We start from the raw sequence: 24,224 nt of genomic DNA on the forward strand, positions 1-24,224 counted from the left end.
TTGGGGAAGCCAGCTTCTGTGTTAGAAATAGTGCCCTGGATGCCCACATGGTGTCTAACTGAAGCTTCAGACCAACAGGCCTATGAATGAGCTTTGAAGCAGCTTCTTCTGCCTGTGTCATGCCTTGTATGACTGTTCTCTGGCTGATACCTTGATTGCAGCCTCATGAGAAGACCCTGAGCTGGAATCACCAAACTAAGTCCTTTCAGATCCCTGACCCACATAAAGTGTGAAATAGTTTATGTGTGTTCTTTTAAGCTCCTAAGACTTGAAAAAGTTTGTTATCAGCAATAGATGTCTAACACATTCAAATTAATTTCCGTGTTTTTTTTTTTCTTTCCTCCAAGATTATTTATTATTCATTAGCTAGTGATATGGTTTGGCTGTGTCCTCACTGAGATCTCATCTTGAATTGCAGTTCCCATAATCCCCATGTATTGTGGGATGGACCAGGTGGAGATAATTGAATCATGGGGGCCTTTTCCCCCATCCTGTTCTCATGATAGTGAGTTCTCTTGAGATTTGATGGTTTTATGAGGGGCTTCTCCCTTCGCTGGGCACTCATTCTTCCCCTTCCTGCCACCATGTGAAAAATGACGTGTTTGCTTCCCTTTCTGCCATGATTGTAAGTTTCCTGAGGCCTCCCCAGCCATGCTGAGCTGTGAGTCAATTAAACCTCTTTCCTTTATAAATTCTTTTATAAAATTTCCTTTATAAATTTCCTTTATAAATTATAAATAAATTAGTCTCAGGCATGTCTTTATTAGCAGTGTGAGAATGGACTAATAAAGCTAGTCTGCCTGTTTTGTATTAGTTAGATGTCTATTTCTTTTAGACAGACATTGGAGATAGGACTAAATGTTTTACCAAGGCAAAAATAAATACCAGCACATCAAATTAGAATTTAGTTTCCCATGTTATTAGTATGAGAAAAGTTATTGTTCCTGGTGGAACCAAATGTAACTAGTTCAAATAGAAGTAACCATACTTGGTTGTCCTTTATAAAGTTATATTTTATTATTATGATTTCAATAGTTTTTGGGGAACAGGTGGTGTTTGGTTACATGGCTAAGTTCTTTAGTGATGATTTCTGAGGTTTTGGTGTACCTGTCACCCAAACAGCATACACTGTACCCAGTGTATAGTCTTTTATCCCCCACCCCCCTGCCACCCTTCCCCCTAAGTCCATTATGTCATTCTTATGTGTATGCATCCTCACAGGTTAGCTCTCACTTATAAAAGTGAACATATGATGTTTGGGTTTCCATTCCTGAGTTACTTCACTTGAAATAATGGTCTCCAAACTGCTTGAACCCACAAGGTGAAGATTGCAGTGAGCTGAGATTGTGCCACTGCACCCCAGCTTGTGTGACAGAGAGATACTCCATCTCAAAAAAAAAAAAAAAAAAAAAAAAAAAGAATAATGGTCTCTAGTTCCATCCAGGTTGCTACAAATGCCATTATTTCATTCCTCTTTGTGGCTGAGTAGTATTCCATAGTATATATGTGCATATGACATGTATGTCTATATATGTATGTCCACTCATTTTCTTTATCCACTCATTGGTTGATGGGCAGTTAGGCTAGTTCCATATTTTTGCAATTGTGAATTGTGCTGCTGTAAACATTTGACTATATAAGAAGACTTCATGAATTCCACTCCCAACAACTCAACGTTTCTTACTATTTGGTAGAGTCTGGGGAGTTTATTACCTTACATCTTAAAGAGTTAGTTAAGAAAATTACAGCATAAAAAGATTGCAAGGGTAATATCCACCAGCTTATAGGAACAGTTTTTTCCCCTGAAACTATAGTAGCCCCTTGACCTGTAAGTAAATGAAAAACTATATTCAAAAATCCCTCATCTGTTCATCAAACTAGGCCCAGTGAGTTCTCCACATGGTTCTATTTTTGCCCAGTTGATATCATTTTATACTTTCCGCACTCCAGTTTGATTGATTCATTCATTCATCAAGTATCACAAAGATAATGACTTTCTTTTTTTTAACTCATTTTAATTAAAATATTTTATTCAGAATTCTCTCTCCCTTCAATAACTCTAAATTAGTGAGTTCTTTCTTTGAGACCATTTTGAATATTTTTCTTTTTTGGGGGCTGGTGGTGTTGGACTGGTTTGATTGATTTGCATAGAACCTGTTTCCTTTTTTTAAATGGCTACTCAGAATTTTTCTCGGATGAACGAGTAACCTAGAAAATATCCAGAGATACTGGCTGACTCGTCATATTAAAAAAATATATTTTGTGTAGCGAGGCTGTGAAGAATGACTCATTCATAATCTGGCTTAATGAATTAACAAGGCCAAAGGACACAGATAACACTATGTCCCTTGTTCAAATGCAGCAAGCAGAGATACTGGTGTGGAGGAGAGCTAGGTGTGGATTTACATGTCAGAAGAAATATCTTCTTCACCAGTGATCTGTAGCTCACCTGCATCTGGGCAGGTGACCAAAAGCTTTGACATTTTGCAGACCTGAGTCTGAAACTTGGCTATACCCCTTATTAGCAGGTTATCCAAACTCTCAGCCTTTTTCGCATCTTCAAAATGAAAGGAAATAATTCCCCCTTCATACGGTTATGAAGTTGAGATGAGATGAATGATGTAATACTTAATTCTTTACCTGGGGCCTGATACATTGTAAATGCATGGTGAATGACCAGGTGATTATGTAAATGGTGAACTTGAACTCTGTTTCTAATAGACAGGTGACTTCTCAGGTATCAGTCATTGAAATAGAAATTGAAGAAATGAACTATTTTACTCTTCTGCTCAATGCATTAGTTTTAAATCTTACGGAATTTCCTTTATAATAGGTTAAAAAAAGGTCAAAGATTAGTTCACATAGTCCAATCTACTGATAATTTCATACTCAGAAAGTTACATTCAACTCAATCCTACAAACCAAGGAAAATATCAAGGACAAGAATAAGTTGATTATGGTTTCCCTTGTAAGCCCAACAAACCACTATATTTGTTTTTTTTAAAAAAAAAAAAAAGCAAGGATAGGTACCAACTTTAAAACTACACATTTACTTATCTTTCTCACTTACTAACTAGTAGTCTGAGTGTAATAGGGCCAAATGCCTATTTAGACAGTTGAGATAGAAACATCCAATAGTTTACTGACAGTTGTCCAAATTAATGTGTTTTAATTATTTTCATTATAATTGATCTAAGTTTTTCATCCTATTTTTATAGAGACATTTAAAATCCTCCCTTATTAATTGCTTGCCTCATCATTGCGTACACTCTCAAGGCCACTCCGATAAAACCTGGGCAATGAAGCAGAATGATGATTTTCTGTATTAAGTTAGAGTCTTGTTTGTTTCTAAAGAGTTTCTAAGTCCCCAGGGTTTGTTGTCTTAAAAAGTCAAATTTGTCATTGTCTCCAGACCTTGAGCTATCTAAACATGGAAACCCAAGTTCATGGATAGGGTAATAGAAGAGCAAGCAGAAATCTTGATTTCCAGGCTTCCAGTTGCCACATCAGCTAATCTAGACATCGGTTTAAGGGCAGAGTAAGGACATTTGAGTCCAAAAATTCCTGTAATCCACTTTTATTATCTACTAAATTCTTAACCTACAGTATTTAACCCTCACAAAATTTCATGAAAATATATTCTATTTTTTTAAGCTTCTTTTACCAATGGGAAAAGTTAAACTCAAAGTATTTAAAGCACCTTCCTGGAGTTCCCCCTCAGCTCATAACCCTTAGGCTGAATCTAGAACATTGGTTCTCAGCCAGGGATGATTTTGCTCTCTCTCTCTAGGGGATACTTGGCACTGTCTGGAGACACTTTTGGTTGCCACAAGTGGAGGAAGGTGCTACTTCTAGTGGAGTAGTGGCTGATAAACACCCTACAAGGAATGCACAGGATAAGTCCCTGTAGCAAACAATCAGCCAGCCCAAAATGTCTAGTGCCAGAGCTGAGAAACTAGAGTTCTGGTAGACAGAGCACTGTCTACCAGAACTTTCTGTGATGATGGAAATGTTCTACTAGACACTTGAAATGTGACTAGTGTGACTGAAGAACTATAAATTTATTTAATTTTAAATAACTTAAATCGAAATAGCCCCATATATCCAGTGGGTATTCTGGTGGACAATAAAAGTCTTACTTGATAGATTATTACTTCCTCACCTATACAACATTATAATCATAACAATTTTTTTAGGTTGTTCTAAGAACTGAGATTAGTAGGTATGCAATAAGTTATTAGCTGCTATTTTAAAATTTAAATAAGTCCATGTATGCATACTAATTATGCTGTTACATATTTATATTCTATGTACATACACACATGAATGAAACAATTTCCAAAGAATGGTCTCAAATAATAACTGCATGTTTTGATATTCCACAGACTATTAAAATGCACCAACCCAAGGTCTCCAGTCCTGCTGAATCCCCCTGTGTCACCTCCTGCAACTGCCACACTTGTCAGGAGCTCAAATACTAGAGACCTTCTTCACTAGGTCAATGAGTATCTAAACTTTAACAAATAAATTAAGGGGTAATTATTAGCTTGCCCCCCCCCCCATCCCACCAAGGCCAGGTTTCCTTAAATGTCAGTACCTTGCTAAATATAAATATGGTTTGATTTTAAAAAGCAACATTTATGTGAGCTTTTTGGAAGCCCACCTTTTTTTTTCTTTTTTTTTTTTTTTGAGATGGAGTCTTGCTCTGTCGCCAGGCTGGAGTGCAGTGGCGCAATCTCAGCTCACTGTAACCTCTGCCTCCCACGTTCAAGCAGTACCCCTGCCTCAGCCTCCTGAGTAACTGTGATTATAGGTGTGCGCCACCATACCGGCTAATTTTTTGTATTTTAGTAGAGATGGGGTTTCACTATGTTGGCCAGGATGGTCTCGATCTCCTGACCTTGTGATCTGCCTGCCTCAGTCTTCCAAAGTGCTGGGATTACAGGCGTGAGCCACTGCACCAGGCCTGGAAGCCCATCTTTCAATGGTTTCTAGCCTGAAGGCCTAGCCCACTTCTGCAGTTTGAAGGTGTCTCTGGAAGACAGGCAGAATGGCCCATCAACACTGTTTGCATGAGGATGAAAGGATCTTGGTGGGCATACCAACGACTGAGCACTTTGAGGCTGGCAGTTGGGGCTGGACTCAGATCTCTGCTGCTGGGGAATAAGGTCAATCCTTACATCTCAAGACTTAACTTTGTCAGGGAAGGGGCTCAGTCTATAACGAGTCTGGGCACACGAACTTGATATGGGAATAACGACCAGTTAGATTCTTCTGGCCTCAATGTTCTAATGCTCTTTGAGCATAATTTCCTTTGGAACACAGGGTTTGAACTCAAAAAAAGGTTGGGACCAAAGAAGAAATCAGAGTAAAAATAAATAGGGTCATGGCCTTTCTTTTCTTCTCTTCCTTTGAGTTTCAGCTTAACTATCACCCCTCTAGAGACTTCCAACCTCACCCTCTGCCCTTTTGTTATTTTATCTCCTTATTAGTTTCTTTCATAGCACTTTCAAGAATTAGCAATTATATATTTGTAGAGTTATCTACTTAGTTTCTCTCTGTCTCTCTTACTGGAGTATAAGCTCTGTGAGGGAAGAGACTATGTCTGTTTTATTCACCATGGTGTCTTCATGATTCAGCACAGTGTCTGGAACACACTAAGATGAGTGAAAAAATAAATGTTGGATGAGTGGATAAATGAAAACAAAATTAGTTTGGGTTTAAATGCCATTGATGACTCTTCTGATTGGAATAAGCCATAAAAAGCAGTGAAAATATTAATATATCTTTCCATAATCCTGGAAAATAATGCTCCCAACTTGTGTTCATATTTCCTGAATCTCAGAGAACTTTGATTCAGAAGTTTTACCAAATTGTAGTTGTCTCTAATTCCAGAATCCTGGCACAAGGTCTCTGGGGGTGAGGCCACCATAGAAAGAATTATTTGAGCAATTATATGAGACATGTAAAGATCAAGCCCAAAGTCCGCACAGCCCTTGTTTCCTAAGGATTTCATGTCTGCCAAGAGCAAAAGAGAATATGGGAGTTGCCAAGCATTATATTGCCTCCCACCAAAGTCCCTATTTGGGTCCCCTTAGATATATAGTTGCTGAGACTTTCTTTCTTTTCACAAGCACTCACAATGAGCCTACTATACACATTGGGTCAGGAGTCGGGGCTGAGTTACAAAGAATACCCAGTAATACAGGTTATGCTTAAGCTTTTAAGCCTACAGATCTGGGTTGAATTCCAAAGTTGGGCACTTACTGGGGACCTTGGATAAGTTACATATACCCCCATCCCTGTGATCCCTCATCTGTAAACTGGGGTGATCATAGCACATATTTCCTACTGTTGCGATGAGCTTTCAGTGAGTATCTCTGGTTAAGCATAGAGGCACAGTGCCCAGCACATAGGAAGCACTCCATACATGCTAATCATATGTGATAATTTTAAAACTTGGCTCCAGACTCTTTGGTGTTCTTCCCATTGAAAATTGGAGCTATTGTCTCCTGCCCTTGAATCTGGAAGTTCTTATGAGTACTGTAACAACAGCCTGTCGTGGAGATGACACTTTGTCTTCCAAAGCTAGGTCAAAAAGACATCAGCCTCCACCTTGCCTGCTAGAAGCACTGATCTACCTTGGAAGAAGTTCCACTTCCCCAGTGCCACCATGCTGAGGAAGGCACATGGAGGACCTCTGGTCAGAAGTCCCATCTTAGTCCAGTCTTCCGATCATTGCCACCAGGATGATAGGCCACACTGCTTGGAAGTAAGCACTCCAACACCAATTGTTCATTGCCCCAGCTAGTCAAGTTAACGCCAGCTGAGGCCCCAGACACTGAGAAGCAGACTCAATCCACCCAACCTTCGTAGTCAGAATTTCTGTCCATAAATTCCAAGAGTATAATAAAAAATTGATTTATGCCACTAGGTTTTGGAATAATTTATTACCCAGCAATAGGCTGTGGAACACTATAATCACTATTCACTCAATATTACAAACAATTGTGATAATTATTAAGAATAGTCTCAACTATACCATAATCACTAATAATTACTGTCAGTAATTGAGTAGATTGTTATTCTTACCACCTTGTATCCATTCACCCTTCTCCTGAGAGAAGCCTAGAGATGCCTGCAGCTATTTTATCTTTGCTCCTCCTACAACGCCCTTCCCACCCGCCAATCTTTTTCTGACTCACTCTTACTCATCCTTTAAGATCTCAGATCTGGCATCACCACCTCCAGAGAGCCCACTCCCCATCCTGGGTCAGGCCTCCTCTGTGTTGCTGCAGTGACCTGTGAGTTTCTCTTTGCACATTGCACACTGCACTGGCTCCACTATACTAAGAATTTCTGTGAGCTCCCTGAGGCAAGGCACTGACTTGTTAATAATGTTATTTTCCAAGGGCCTTCCATTTGCACAGGAAAGACAGGATGAGGTAGAGGCAGAGGTTGAGAGCACAGGCTGTGGATCCAGACTGCCTGGGTTTGAAGCTTGGCTCTGCTACCTACTAGCTGTGTGATCGTCCATCTGCTTTAAACTGTGTGTGTGTCCCAGGTGAAGGAAGCTTCACTCATAAAGTTTCTTATGCTTCAAAGATTAAAAGCTTGAAGGAATAGAGAGCATTTGGATCAGTACTGGATATATAAGAAGTCTTCAATTAATTACCCTTTATTGATTACAAAATTGTATCTATTGGTTTGGCTCTAGACAGAGGGGCAGGCCTTCCATCTCATTTTTCTTGTTCTGTCTGCAGTTTTCTCCTCTAGGTATTTGATCTGCTGTATTTTTGTTTGTTTAGCCTGGGCTCTACCAGTAATTCCCAAATCTAGCTGTATACTCTAACCTTATCTGGGGAATTGATTGGAAAAGCTCAGGCACTGCTTCCAGTGTTTCTACACAAAGTGATACCAGGGAACCCATAGCTTAAACAAGTTCACTCAGCAGTACTGGGGATGTGGCCCAGGGTTAGGGCCAGCATTTGGGAACATTGACCTAGAATTTCTATCCCATTTAAATGTTACTGCTTTATCTTGCTCAAATTTTCAAGCGGGCATCCCATACACACTATTTCCCCTTCATATGGCAAACTGAATTCTGTTTAAAACAAACGTCCAAATGCCATTTCAATCTATTTTCACAAGATATCCCTTTTCTCAACTCATTTTGTCCCCTTCACTGGTAGTTAGTAGCTGACCCTGTTCTTGTTCACTAAAAGAGCTGACCATTTGTGTTGGTGGACAAACAGCTGGTGGCCTCTTTTTTTCTGGAGGGGGTGGGGTGGGAGGGGAGTAAAATTTCAAATAAGGGTGTTAAGGCTGTTTTCTAAAAGAGCCACTCTCTTGGCACATTTTGTGCTTCTCTCTACCAGAGGAGGGGGAAAACTGGGGCTTATTCATAAGGGAATGAATAAATGCCCAGACTCACTGCAGAGTCAGATGCTAATCCTCTTCTCAAGTGGGAAATGCTTTTTTCTATTTCCTATTTGTGTATGAATTTCACAGCATATATTCCTAAAACACCATTCCTGGAGGGAGATGTCCTGTAATTTTGTCAGAATTATATTACCCAATCACCTTAAGTCAGTCTACATTTTAGATAGAAGAGAGATAGCAGAAAACCAATCCTTAGAGCACACCTGTGAGACCCTTTGAATAGTGCTTTGTGAATGAATTGCCCTTTATCTCTCTCCCCAATGATGCTATCACAGCTTAACTGGCACTAACACAGCTGTTCACAGCTGCACACAAGATGTTAGCAAGAGCACAATGTCAACCATTTGTCCTCGTGTGGGGCAGCTTAATTTATTTCCTTTGAGGATGAAGTCTGATATTGTGTTCTAGCAAGAATCCAATCAGCAAATCTAAAAGACATTCAGAGGTCAGATTTAAGGGATGAGATGAGATTCTGTGTCTGATTCTTTTTGTGGCTATCTCCCCCTGCCCCTCAAAACCTACCGAGTTGAGAACTGATCTTGATGATGAATTTGTCTTTAATAGACCCTGAGCAGGAAGTGAACTGAGGTGGAAAAAATGTTCTTATTATTTGAGAGAGAACCATAGCCACTCTTCACCTCTCAGCTGGGTCAGCTGATGCCAGAATGCACTTCACGTACCAATTAAATGCAATGTGAGATATATATAGCTAGATATATAGATAGATATATAGATATAGAGCACCTACTGCATGCCAAGCAAATGTGCAGGACCAAAAAAGGCAATAAAAAGGTTTGATTTTCATTGGAATTTAAGTTTCATGTCTTGCTCCTGAATGCCTTTAACATGCCTGGCACAGTTTAGATGTTCAATAGATGTTGAATAAATGAATAAATAATGCACTCTGTAAATCAATCTCATAAGCCAACCCAGTTAGATTGGTAGCAGCTGCCCAGAGGGCTGTACCAAGAAAAATCCTGAGGCTATATTTAAGCTCAGTGGGAAATGTGACCTGATTGATTAGCAGTGTCTGTCAAGGGCAGAAGAGGGGTGAAATCAAGTATGTGATATATTTGCCTTTTTGGGGCTAAACATAAGTAATATAGCTATTCTTACCCTCCCTCTCACTGTATCTTTAAAACAAAACAAAAAAAAATTCTTTTCCTTCAATTTCTAAAACAAGCTAGGTGGCTGTCAGGGTCTAATCAGAAATAAAAATCTTCTGCAGTCATGGCCCCTATCTATTCTGAATCCATCATTCTTTCTCCACTCAGGAGGGAAGAGCAAATACATCAGGGTTTGAGTCATTCAAAGAGACTGCTGAAGGAAATTATATTTCACTACTATCACAGTGTTCACTGCATCTTGTTAAACAGAAAAACATTAAAATATAAAACTTTAAATCTCACCCTCAATTAACTCAGCTTCCCTGTTGCAATTCACTTTATCAAAGCCAGAGGAGCAAGTTTTGGCACTACTTACTGGGAGAAGATGTTGCAAAACAACATATATTTTAGATGTTGTCTTGAAATTCATAAAATGGTCTATCCAACTGACCCAGAGCTCTAGTGGAGTGACACTGTGCAAGTAATTTGGCAAAAAAGTTTCACTAACAGCTAACTTCTAGTTACAGAAGCCATGCCAATTTGCCTGATCTTTAGGCAATTGGATCCAAAGATGTGGCAACAAAACACAGCCAACTTTTTTCTTTATACACTTTGGTTTGAATTTGTGATTTCATATGGATATAAATAAAATACATATGGATATATTTAAAAAGGCAGTGTTTCTAAAAAGATATCTTTCTCTGAGGTTAGAACAAAATGAACCAAAATATTCAAAAGTGGATGTTTTTAAATGGAATTGCAAGCACTTTTATTCTTCTTTAAAATTAAGCAAGAAAAGTGATAGAAAAGCTATATTAGAATATGAAAGCAAGAAGAAGTAAAGAATGAGGTTGATATCCATATTGTATAACAAGTTATTACTATAAAATTAATGTGACATAATATTTGATTTGATAAGATTCTACCTTTTCCTGTTTTTGTTTCTAAAAGTATTTGCTAAAAAAGTAAATAAGGGTGAAGAAAGATCAGCTTCAAGTATATCTAAATTCAGAAGTTTATGTATTCTGGGGATTTGGTGGAGATTCATATCATGGGACAGATACAACACTGGAGACTATAAACAGGAGTAAATCTAATTTGGTATTCTGAATATTTCCTTTTTAAGATTTGGCAACCAAATGAATATACAACAAATATATAATTGGCTCTCAAGCACATTAAGAAAAATGCTACATAATTCATTAGATACAGTAGTAGATATTGGAAATGTGTCAAAATTTATTCTAAAGTGCCAACATTTTCACTTACATAAAAGAAATCACTGCATACAAATTGTCGCCCATAGCCCAGACCAATAGAAATATAAAATTCCTTAGCTACAAACTAGAGATGATGAAAAAAGGAAACTACATAATGTGGCAGACTAGAAAAAGACTAAACTTTGCACAAAGCATCAATCTCGAGACCTAATTAGTGCCCCTTGGAAACTAGTTTTTCAATTAGAGATTTGAATCAATGCCAGAGACATGAGAATGAATTTGCAAAATGTGCTTCCATCCATCTTTTTTAGCTTGAGGATTTCAGTTACAAGAAAATGTACCAAGAAAATAAAAATCTATTACAGAAGAGAGAATCCTTGACAGACCAATGAAGATAAGAAGGAAATCTTTTGTGTTCCAAAACCCATGAAGGAAGTCTTAAAGACTTCAGTAGACAATGGTTAAAGGAGAGAAGTAGAAAATAAACCTATCTAATGTGTAAACTCCAAGCTATTCAGAGCGGGCCTCTTCAAACCTTCTAGGTATTGATTTGGCCTCAGGATTATCATAGGGGATGATGGAATATCATTGTTGATGGAGCAGGATGGTACTTTGGAAACTTGCTTTGGGTCCTCCTTGAGTTTTCCTGCTATTAAAGAAGGTAGGCAGGCCTCTGTGTTCTCTTTCCTCATGGGGTTTGAGTTGTGTGGCAGAAAACAGAATTTGCCTCAAGAGAACCCTTGCTGCCTGGTTTGTTGTTTTTTTTTCTTCTTTTTTTTTCTTTTTTTCAAAAGTCTGCTTATTGATTAGGCCACTATTATTTTGGGTCTTCATCACTTGTAATTGAACCTAATTCTATTAATAAATGAGATTGAAATTATATCAGCCTGAATAGACGGTAGTTCAAAGTAAATTTAATTTGGTTTTAGAGAAATGGTGTTAAATTATTTTGCACAACAGAGCTTGGGATGTAATACCTGTTCTTGTTCTAATAAATTTAGAAGAAGGTACACTTATCCTGGAGATGGTCCCAGTACAACTAAAACTTCAGTATGCATAAGAATCACCTGAAAAGTGTTAAAATACAGATTGCTGGGACCTAGCTCAGAATTTCTAATGCAGAAGATCTTGGTAGGGATGAGAATTGCATTTCTAACCAGTTCTCGGGTGACGCTGATACTGCTGGCCCAGGACATCGTTTTGAGAACCGTTTTTCTAGATCAATTCTCAAACTCTCTGAAATAAAGGACAAGTTTTATTTCATTTTTCAATCTGACCTAAACTGATGCTTTTATAAAACACAAGAAAAATAAATTACTAGAAAAGTGAAATAATGTAAAGGTAATACAAATACAAGCCCCGTTTTTAAAATCATCATTTGGATCCAACAGACATAAAATTACTCTGCAAATTACTATAAAGGTTTCCAAAAGCTGACTCTCAGTGTCTATGCTGACCTGATCTTGGACTGGTTTCAGAAAGTAGACAGATTGGCCCCGGATCCCTGGCCCACTATAGCACTCCCAGCCTGATTGAGAAGTATTGGTTTAGAGGTTCTTCTGATTCTTCCTGTCTTGGAAATTTCTGGAGTAGAATCCAAAGACCTCAAGCCTGGGCCAAAATCTTCTACCCTGACCAGTAATCATTAGCAGTCTTTTTTTCTCGATGACACTAATATAAAACGGTGATTTGTTTGAGGGCTGGTTCAGTAATACAGAGGGCTTCCTTTTCTCTTAGAGCATTCTAGAGCAGCCTCCACTGACAAACCTTCAAAGGAAGTTCTCAGCAAACAAGCAATTGTCATCCGATCTCTGTCCCTATCATGGGATCTTCACTTTTAAAGCACTACTGACCAATAATTGGCAACATATTTTGAGCACTCGCTATGTGCCAGGAACAATAATAAATTGCTTATAATTAATGTATGTGCTTTACAGGTATTTTCTCTATAAGTTGTCAACAACTTCACACGGCAAGTGTAATCATCATATTCATTCACAAAGGGGAAAAAAGGAGACCCCAGAAAGTGAAATAACTTGCATGAGATCATATAGTGGGAAGTGGGCACTTATACCCAAGTCCCCTGTGTCTTCAGGGACCATGTTTTTAACCTGCAGGCTTTACTTCTCATTTCATCCAAGATCCTTTCTTGCAGAAATCCAGGACAGAGCAAGCTGTGTACTTTGTGCAAAGCATCCTGGATAGGAAGCACGAGACCCAAGCTTAAGTCAGGACTCTGCCCACAACTAGCTAAGAGCCTAGAAGTCATTCTCCTCTTTGGGCATCATTGAGTCCTCATCCATAATTTTCTTCAAGAACTAATGTTCCTTGAAGGGTTATAAGACATTCTAGAACAAACACACTCTGTGGTCAAATAAATTTAGGAAAGACTGAATAGAATATCACCCTCCGTGAGATTCATATTGCCTGCATATTAAAGGATCTTGACAGGGCTCAGAGCACAATACTCCAAAAGATGGTACCTTAGCATACAAGAAGTTTCAGCTGAAGAAAACCGGAAAAAAGCCGCAGAAGCAGGAAGGTCTCTCTGACCTTCTCTCCAAGTTCTTCCCCTGCCTTCCAAGCAGGCAATAAACTTGAATTCCTGATGCTTTTATTCCCTGAAGCAGGCCATAAAACCGAGGGAGGTTACTCTCTTGCCCTCTTCCTCCGTTCTCCACTAAAGGCTCTGTGACAGTGTCCTGCCCTATACCCAGGGGAAAGGGAAGTCACATGGATGCCAAAAAGAAATCCAAAGAAACAGGCCTTGCCGAGAACACCCCACCCCATTTATTACCATCAGACCGTAACTTTTTGTCTTCCAATCATACTTTGGCATGACTGTCCATAAACATACATGGTTTTCCCCTGTTGTCTTTGCATCTTCATTTCTGAAGGCTCCTGTGTCACATAAAATTTATATTGAAAAAATCTGTATTTATAGTAATACAAATATAAACGTGTTTATGTTAAATACATGACATTAAATACATTTGCTTTTCTTTTGTTAATCTGTCTTTTGTCATAGGGGTCTTGGCCAAGAGCCTAGTGATGTACGAGGAAAAAATAATTCTTTTCCTGAACCCTTGCCCTCTAAAAGACCCTATGGCAAAAACGGTTTTGATTTTATTAAACTTAGCATTTCCCAAAAGTTATTGATCAGAGAAATCCTTTTTCATACAACAAATATCTTAAATAACAGTGGAAGTTCATGGAACACATTTCTGGAAGCAATACTCAAAAGTTCTGAAATTTTGTGAGTCTACTCCTGGTGTTCCTGCTCACATAGAATGCGGTGTGGCAGGAGGAGGGGAGCCAAAAATAATAACAAAAACAATAATAACAGCTAGACCTTATGGTACGTGCTATCATTAACTATGTGCTGGACTAGAAACCCAGACACTATTCTAAATGCTTTACATCTACTAACTTAATCCTTATAACCACCCTATTATAATAATTACAGACATTATTATCCCCATTTTGCAACTAAGGAAATTAAAGAGAGGCCCCAAAAAGAGCAATTATATGTTTCTCAAACTGAATCCTTTCATTGAGACTTAGGTTTTCCCACATGCCCTAAGAGTGTCAAGAACTGAAATAGAAGCAAGCCGTTTATATTTTATTTTGTTGCCCAGTGTGCTTTATTTGCATACCAAAAGCATGCTGATGTGACTGTAATCTGCACTGTTGAATGTTTCTGACTTCCTTTTAGTCTCCCTCTGTTTAGCATGGTTCATACTCATTACTCTCTTGATCAAGTTACAGACAAAAGCAGGCTCCAAATTAGGCCTATTAAGATTTGTTTTTAATGAGGAGATAATTTTTCTAACAACACAGGCCAGATTCATGTGGGTATGATTACAAAATCAGGCCATATTGCAGAAAAGGAAAGAAAAGCAGATTTTTGCCTGGTCTTCAAATAATTTCAGCCAGCCTTGATTAACTTGATGACACTTAAAAGCACAAAGCAAATATAGGATCTGGGACTTTGGAGTGATGAAGCAATCACATGGCCTCTGCTCTGCTATGACAGTGCGAAAGTTTCTGTATCAGGGATTAGAACTTTTTAGAAGACAAATGCTCAGATTTAAAATATTAGAAATCACAGAGGAAAAGATAAATGCATGCTTTCTACCAGTGTGAGCTTTAGAAAGCAAGCTGTCTCGCTTTCCTTAAATTCATTTGCCAGTCCTTTTTGTCTTTCAGGAAGAAATGCCCTGCTCTGTGTGACTGAGGAAAAGGATTTGATAATTAATCCCAAGCTTTTGGGGTCTCTTTGCATGTGTTTTACTTTCATTTTAGTTATAATAATATAATAATGTAAAAATAATCTGCATACTCACTTTCTAAAATATTCTTTGCCCAAATCATTTCTACATATATTTGTAGCCCCTGCCTACTCATTTTGTAAGTATTTGCTTAAGAAGTCTGTATCTGGTTGGGTGCAATGGCTCATATGCCTGTAATCCCAGCATTTTGGGAGGCCAAGGTGGGAGGATCGCATGAGGCCAGCAGTTTGAGACCAGCCTAGGCAACAAGTAGAACTCTGTCTCTACAAAATATACAAAAAAATTAGCTGGGTGTGGTGGCATGCACCTCTACTCTCAGCTACTCGGGAGGCTGAGGTGAAAGGATCACCTAAGTCTGGGGAGGTTGAAGCTGCAGTGAGCTGTGATTGTGCCACTGCACTGCAGCCTCAGTGACAGAGTGAGACCCTGTCTTAAAAAATAAAAAATAAAAAATCTTTACCTGTACTATAATAAATACTTAATTTATCTCTTTATATTTAAAATCTACCTAAAGTATCCATTCATCTGACACTCTTTTACAATAATATATATAAGGAGAATTGATTTGGGCCACCATGCCCCAATTTTGGTCCAAAGCCTCTTTCATCTCTCATTGTAGCACCACAATGAAGAGAGTGACAAGCCTCATTAAATATTTAAAGTTGTTGAGCAATTTCAACTTGTTAAAGTTGTTTGTGCAAAACTGAATATAGCCTGAATGTCAAGGAATAGCTCTTAACCACAGGCAGGAGATCGAAAAGAAACCTTTAGCAAGAGCAATGGTTAGAACACAATACATGACTCTACATGTAGAACTGGACACAGCCAAATGGCTTATTTGTTCTGTATTAACATGGTGGAAACCATCATGTAGCATCTGGGGGCTGAGTGAATGAATCACAGGAAAAAAAAAAAGGCCCAAAACAGAAGGCCAAGTCTAACTAGTCCTTGAACAGCATCACATCCCCTACACTCCATCCTGACACACAAACAACCACACACTCTCACACTCACAAATGACTCAGCATGATCACTTGTACAAGGCAAATGTTCAATAAATGTCTCATTTCAGTTCCGTAAATATCCTCGTTTCTTTCCGGATGTAGTCCTTTCACACAGTATTTTGGATTTCTAGAACTCTCTTTACCCAAACATTACGTGGCTCACTTTTTCTCTGTCTTTATTTTTCAGCTCAAATAAATCAGAGCAGCTTTTCCTGAGCACACTTCCTAAAAAGCATCTACCCAAACCCTGTTATTCTCCATTTCCTCTCCTTATTTATCTTCAAATATAACACTCACTTGATTTATTCTTTTATTAGCTTTGAACCTGTACCCCTTATTCCAGTGTATGATCTTTGAGCGTAGAGAAAATATCCATCTTATCCACTGCTGTATCTCCTACCCATAATGTGATAAAAGAGACACTTTATGTTTTCTTTACTTGGAAGGATGTATTTTCTTGCTCATCTCTCATTGGCCATTTTGATTTTCACTTCCTTTTATAAAGTGGCGTCACTGGAGACAAAAGTTGAGTTTTCTATGGATCCCAACTATCCTTTAATAAATGCCTGTAACCTCCTTCCTCATATATTTTGAGTGTGATTTTACCCACTGTCTCTCAAAGAGTGTTGTAGGTAAAAATGTTGGAGAACTCTATCCTTAGAGACTTCACTTAATATTTCTCCCAGATGAGCTGACTGCCTCACAAAAGGACTCTTTGTCTTCTGAATTTAACCGGCTCTTTGTCTAGGCTGGCATCCAGCACCACAGGAGTAAAATGTCAGTGCTCTCTATTTAATCAATGTTTTATTCTTGGCTTATATTTCAATAGGGGGGATGAAACAGCAATTCAAATGTCATTGCAGATATATTTTTTGTCCCTTTTTCATTCCGGGTCTATGTTATATGAATCTCAATAATTTAGAATTTATTTTCAATCTGTACAAATCCCTTGGAGAAATGTGCTATTCATTTGCTAAAAGACACAACAGCTGTGTTGACCTGACACCAAAACCAGGACTCTCTCTCCCCCAACCAAAAAGGTCATTTTATTACATTCAGCATTTTTTTTAAGTCAAAATTGCCAGACTCTATTGCTTGCAGACCAATGGTCCCCTAGGTTCATTTTGTGGAAGACTAATCTACAGTGATATTTTGGTAAAAATTGTTTCAATGGGCCAAAGATTTGAGAAACAGAGTATTTGCATATTTAAGTTCTGAGAAGATCTGATAGAAAATCACCTAGCTTAATTTTGTTTAACTTTTAGGAGTTTCTTCATTTATTTGACTGTAGCAGTGGTTCACAAACTGTGGCCCCCGTGCCACCTGGGAACTTGTTAGAAATGCAAATGATTGGGCACCACTCCAGACATAGAATCCAAAACCCTACAGAGAAAGGGAGACTCGGTGATCTGTTTTCAGAAGTCTTTCAAGTGATTTTGATATATGCTCAAGTTTGAGAATTATTGGAATGTGGAATCCTTGTATTCGGACCTGCTTTTCAGATATTGGAATCATTATATTCAAATCATCTTGGGAACTATTCAGTCGGTCTGGGGTATGGCCTGAGATTCTGCACTTCTCCCAAGTTCTCAGGTGATGTTGATGCTGCAGGATGGTGGAGCACACTGTGAGTAACATGGCCTGAAGATACTTCCAAGCTAGCACAGGCATGGCTGACATGCATGAGGATGAATACTACTTAGAAAGGTTCTTACCATAGAAACTATGGGCCAACTGTCTCCTATGGCCCATCGGACCAGCCCTTCTTCACCTCTCTCTGTATGTTTGATGAAAGATGAGTGGAAATGGCAACTTGATGCTCCTCACCTGGCCACACCAGGTGTTCAAAGACAGACACATGGGAAAGGAAGTGGTAAGGCCAGACATTCTTGAGTATGGGAATTTTTCTTGCACTTACAAGTAAAAATTAGTAGCTATGTGGTCTTGGGCAGCTTACATAACTCTTGAGAGACTCAAGCTCCTCATCTGTCAATTGCAACTATTAATGGCACCTGTCTTGGTAGTTGTATTGAAAGTTACCTATGACATTCTTGTAAAATGCTTATACTGTGGTACATAGTAAACACTTAAATAATGACGTTGATTCCATTAAACTGAAATATCCTAAAGTCAGCCTTATAATTCAATAGAAAAACGGATGTTGGCCAGGTGCAGTGGCTCATGCCTGTAATTCCAGCACTTTGTGAGGCCAAAGCAGGAGGATCACTTGAGCCCAGGAGTTTGAGACCAGCCTGGCTAACATGTCAAGACCTTGTCTCTACAAAAGTTAAAAAATTAGCCAGGTGTGATGGTGTGTGCCTATAGTCCCAGCTACTCTGGAGGCCGAGTGGAGAGGCTTGCTTGAGCTCAAGAGGTCGAGGCTGCAGAGAGCCATGTATACATACTCCAGCGTGGGCAACACAGCGAGACCCTGTCTCAAAAAGAAAAAAAAAAAAAAAAAAGGATTTTGAAGCAAAGGTCAAATTATCTTATTTTTCCTTCATTTCTGGGGAATGCAAACTACCTACTTTCACCTTGATTCCCTTCTTACAGCTCCATGTGCTAAAACCACCTACCTAGGCATCTACTAAATTGTTAATTGTGTGGTTTGTTAGTAGAATTGCTGCTGATTCTTATTTTCTTCTTTATAGTATGACTGTGATAAAAAAAATAGTCTTATATAAAGGTTGACAACTTGCCTCATCTCAGAACATTCCAATGGAGATTCCAGGTCTTTTCTTGTGTGGATCTAGGTAATGGGTAAGTCAGCCACATAGAAGAGGTTACAAGGATCTAGTTGGAAAGGCCAGAGAACCACGTGAAGAAGAAATGAGTTGATAAGTGCTAAAGCATAGGCAGGGAGAGGAGACAGCACAGCTAGCAGGGGTCGGAATGTGGGGTCAAGTTGGAGGGAGAAGAGAGATTGAGAAAAAGTAACTGTTATCTGCTGTGATGAAAGCAATTAATAGATGGTGAAGACGGAATTTAGGGCATTTCGGTGGTCATGAACAACATTTCCTGTCTCCATATCTCTTAGGGAGATTTTGGTGGAAAGTTAAATTTATTTTCATTGATTTTTGGATGTCAGACTTGTGCTTTTGTTGAGTGTGACAACATGTGGAGACTGACCTTTCAGTCATTTTCAATAATACCAAATTGCAAAGTAATACCTTGGCATTTTGCTATTATTTCAGTAATGTGTTTCCGTATTTTAAAAATATAAGTATTTATTACATTTATAATCAGAAAAAATAAGAACCCCCACTTTTAATAAAAGAGTTATCCCCTTACATTTTAAACACCCAAACTTGTCTAAATTAGTGAATCTCCACTCAGACTATTTCACCTTCCCAAGGGACATCTGGCATGGTCTAGAGACAGTTTTGGTTGTTTCAACTAGGGGTGTGTTAGTGGCTTCTGGCAGATAGACGCTAGGAATGCTGTTAAACATCCTATAATCACAGGACAGCCCCCATAACAAAGAATTGTCTGGTCCCAAATGTCAATAATGCTGAGTTTGAGAACCCTGGTCTAAATTATTAAAAACTTCCCTTCTTGATTCCAACTCCAGTGTGTGATTTGAATATTTCCTCTGGATATCATTTATGCACTTTCAATAATCATAATTCAAAGGGGAAAATATTCTGTATATCAGATAAGAAACAGTAACTATCCTTAGGCTACTTTTTCTTCCACCTTATCTGAAATAGTAAGTACCGTGAATAAACTACCAATTTTGTCTGGAGACTCCTTCTATGATAATAAAATAACCAATGAATAAAATGTCCAATTCTACAATATCAATTAGTTTGGAAATTTTCTTGCCAGTAACAAAATTCAGTTCAGAAATCTTCTTGCCAGTAACAAAATTTATGCTGACCTTCATCTGATTTGCATGGCCGGTGTTTTCCATGAAACTGCCATCTGAAGGAGATGTGGCCAAGCATTTGAAGAGGCAGTGAGGCCAACTGAGTAGAGCCTTGTCTAGTCCTGAGTTTGTTTCTAGGCCCAGCTCTACTACCAGTGAGCTCGTATCCTTGGGCAAGTCACATTGCTTCTCTGAAGCTCAACATCCTCATCTGCAAAATTAACAGGAATTGGATTATATTCACCCTAAGGTTCCTTCTGGTTCACTCTAAACTCTAGTTGAGTGCCTTCTCCATGAGGAATAATGCCTCTCAGTTGGCCTTTGAAAGGGCATCAAATAAAGTTCAGGTCAGCCTCGAGTTCAAGGAAGTGTTTGTGCTATTTCTGAAAAAAATAAGAAATGGACAAGAGTATGGCAACTTGCCACTGGCAAAGTGAATATATCTAAATAGAAATTTAGCATTTTCCTCTGCTAAGACAAATCTGCATCCAAGTAGAGTCTGAAAAATAGTAAAATGTAGATTCCTGCTGAAAACAATGAATCAACACTAACATCTGTTGGACTTCTTTTTTTTTTTAAGGTCAGGCCACACCATATTATAAACCATGGTCAGTGCTTGTTCACTCCCCTGATTATCCCCCTTCCAAAAACAAGTAAAATAACAAATTTTTTAAAAACAACATAAAAACAATTTGCATTGACTTCATTGTAACAGAATGTAAACCAAAACACATCTTTGAAGTTTCCTGCACAGATGGCTTGTCCCTGCTCTCCCATGGTAAAGGCTAAGCAAAAAAGTGACCGAACCACAGGAAGTTGAGGAGACCACAAATATCTAACACCACAAAGATGGCCCAGAACTGCCATTGACAAACATGAAATACATTAAACCAATGCATCTTTTCATAGCAGTCCATTTCTGGGTTGTCTGAGGCAAATCTTTTTAATTTGAACTTGTTGGTAGGTTCTTAAGTATCAGCAATAGGACCTGCTCTCTTGAGCCCATTTTTCTAGTGAGAGAGATGGATTTGTGCTGCTTTGTTGACGGCTGACACCTGGTTCCCATGGTGACTTGTAGCAGGCATTTGTAAGGCTTCCTGAGGTCTGGAGTCATGCTGGGCAAACTTCTTTGACCTCAACATATAGAAATATATTTGCAGTCATTACCCAGTAAAAATGCACACACAACCACACAAGCTCACACAGTAATGTACATACTCACAGTAATCTACATAAGACTTTCATGAACCAATCCCCTTACATGTGCCATGTGCTGTAATGTTTATGCTCTTTTATTTTTTTCTTCTTCCTTTTTTTAAGTACTGGCCACACTCCATTACATTAATTTCTTGACCCACCTTGAAAAAAAATGATGGCAATCTTTTAATACAATTTTTAGTAATACTAATGATGATTGGTACAAGGTCTTATCTCACCTCTCTGTCCGCAAACCGAACCATTCTCTGTCCAATCTTCAGAGTGATGTTTTCAATGTGTAAAATGTATCATGTATTTCTTCTACTTATAACTCTTCACTGGTTCTTCCTTGTCCTTAGGATACATGCCTTAAGGCTCATTGGTACATAGTTACCACTCAGCCTTTCCAGCTTTAACTCTTCTACACCATCTCTGCCCTTGCCTTTCCCATAACACATAGCCACATACAGTGTTCCCCAAAGCATCACACCCTCTTGGATCTATCTTGGATTTATCCTGTATGTCAGTTCCTTCTGCCCGGATAATTGTCCCTACCCTACTCTCCCACTGCCCTCTCATGCCTCAGGCTGAAATGCCTGCCCTTCTTAATTGGGTTCCATGTCTTTGATCCTTTCATAACAATGACACAGGCTGCATAAACACATACGGAAAAGGTGAATAAACCATGCAAGAACTGAATCTTGAACTATCTGGCTTAGAGCATCATAGAATTTTTAAGCAAAAAGGGACCATAAAAATTATTAAGAGAAGTGGTTGCCAACTTATGCTCTTTATATTTCAGGGGTCAGTGATGGCCCCAATGAGTGTCTGAGTACTGTGGTTCAATATTTTAGAAAGTCCAGGGGAAAAGTACCCACTAAGATGTGATAAGACTGAGCAGGGAACCCAACCTAAGATGGTGAAGAATATTCCTTCCCATGAAGGAATGATTCTAACGTGAGTCATACACGTTAGAATTCCCTCATTGTACTTGGTAGTGTCCAAACTTATTGTTATTTGTCTGCTATATATTATCCACCTCCCTTAATTGCAATGTGTGTTAAATAGGACTTGGACTATTTCGTTGGCCTCTATAGCCCCCTGGCCTTGTGGCAGAGTTTGGCAAACTGTGGCCAACCAGCCAAATTTGACCCACTACCTGTTTTTTGTAAATAAAGTTTTATTGGAACACTTCCAGACCCACTGGTTTACATACTGTTCGTGGCTGCCTATGTGATAAAACAGTGAAGCTAAGTAGTTGTCTCAGACACTGTGTGGCCCTCAAAGCCTACACCTTTTACTATCTGGCACATTATGGAAAATATTTGCCCATCCCTGGCCTAAACCACTGACTGACAAATATAAAGTGCTTAATAAACACTGATAGAATGAAGGAGTGGAAGAAGAAATGAATACACGTGGGTACAGAGTGTAAGAAAATGCAGATAAATCAAAACTGTGAAGGGGATAGGACTGTGCTTAGATTTTTTTTTCTTTTTAATCCTGTTATATTTTGTTTAACAATATAGGTGGAGCATCCCTAATCTGAAAACCCAAAATCTGAAATGCTGTAAAATCTGAAACGTTGTGAGCACCAACATGGCACTCAAAGGGAATGCTCATTGGAGCATTTTGGATTTCGGATTTTCAGATTAGTGATGCTCAACCCGTAAGTATAATGCAAATGTTCCAAAATCCAAAAATATTTGAAATCCAAAACATTCCTGGCTCTGAGGTGGAGATTTGCATGGGGAGGGCATGGGGGTGAGGGCAAGAATTCTCTTGAGATAAAACTCAGTGGGAGGTTGCAGGAAGGAGAACTGGGCAGAAGGAGATGCTGAATTATAATGCAGTCACAACATGGACTTCAGTTGCTCCCAAGGGAAGCTCTGAAACTAGGATGGTCCCTCAGGTCATCTGACATCAGGGGACTGGGTCTTTATACACTTCTCCTTGCCCTTCCACCCCATGCACATTTTGACCAGTTACTGGATTGTGAGCTCTAGAGAGTGCACATGGCCTGGGACAAGCCACCATTTAGCTGAGGACAACTCCCAGAGAGAGACTCCAGTAGCCAAGACTCTGAGCTTCCAGCAGTTGGAGGTCAGAGGAACCCCAATGCTTTAGGAGGAATCTGAGCAGCATACAGTGGCATCTATCACTCTTACCATCTCTTCATCCTTAAACATTTATGAGGATGATATTTTTCTCCCATGTCTCATGCAGCTGTTAGTTGTATTTGTGTGTAGTTTTGTTGGTTATGAGAAAAGGGTGGCATATTTGCATTAAAAAAGGGCATGTGTTGAGAAGAACTAGACCTGTTGCTTTAAATTCATCTTGCAAGTGGTTTTCATTGAAATAGCAGGAAACTAATGTCCTTTTAAAACTTTATTAAAATCATCTGGATATACTCAACCTAATAAAAGCACAGTGCACGGCTGCTGGACTTCCTGTAGCTTTGGATATGGAGCAAAAAGAGGCTTAAGTGATATTGTACATGTGAAATTGTATAGAAAGATGTTATTAGCTTAAAAAAATATGTCCTTTATGAAGCAGATTCACAAATAGCATTTCTGCTCCATTTCTGGTGGCATGACTTTTGTGTCTGTTGGCATTTTGTTGCAGTTGGCCTCTTTGTTCTCTATGTGTTCATATACATCAGTGCCATTTTATCAGGCCTGCTGCCTCATCTTGTTCAGTCTAAGACATTTCACCTCTCGCTCAAGAAAGATCAATTATGAAGCTAACCTTACAAAGAGCTGTATCATCCTGAGCTTCAGAATAATTTTATTTCCTCTCCCAAATAAAAGAGCAAGTTGCACCTTCATCATAAGTGGATGCTACTTAACCTAGCCATGTTAATGGCTAACTGCAAAAAATGGGAGTTCTGGGAGGGACAGGGTAGCCATATTTAATGAGGTCACTCAAGTGACCATGTCTCTTTCTGGGGTGTTTCATCTATTTTACCAACTTCTGGTTAAAACAAAGAAAAGTCAGATTTTCCACCCTGTTTGGAGTCGCTTTAGAAAAATACCCCCATTTTAATATTCATTAAAGACATAAATGCATGTAAATTCATATGTGCCCCCAAAATC

General features: G+C 38.8%; 1 long non-coding RNA gene across 3 annotated transcripts in view; it reads right to left on the minus strand.

Annotated features, from left to right (window-relative positions):
* The window catches only part of LOC129034236 (uncharacterized), a 327,788-nt gene that overhangs the window by 131,449 nt on the left and 172,115 nt on the right, over window positions 1-24,224 (minus strand). The window contains exon 4 of one of the 3 annotated variants that reach the window (XR_008501782.2): window positions 13,494-13,669. The exons of the other annotated variants lie outside the window; for them this stretch is intronic. This is a non-coding gene — a long non-coding RNA (uncharacterized LOC129034236). Of the gene's footprint in view, window positions 1-13,493; window positions 13,670-24,224 lie in introns of those variants that run through there. 3 annotated transcript variants of the gene reach the window in all.

This window comes from Pongo pygmaeus, chromosome 2 (genome assembly GCF_028885625.2).
Source record: "Pongo pygmaeus isolate AG05252 chromosome 2, NHGRI_mPonPyg2-v2.0_pri, whole genome shotgun sequence".
NCBI lineage: Eukaryota > Metazoa > Chordata > Mammalia > Primates > Hominidae > Pongo > Pongo pygmaeus.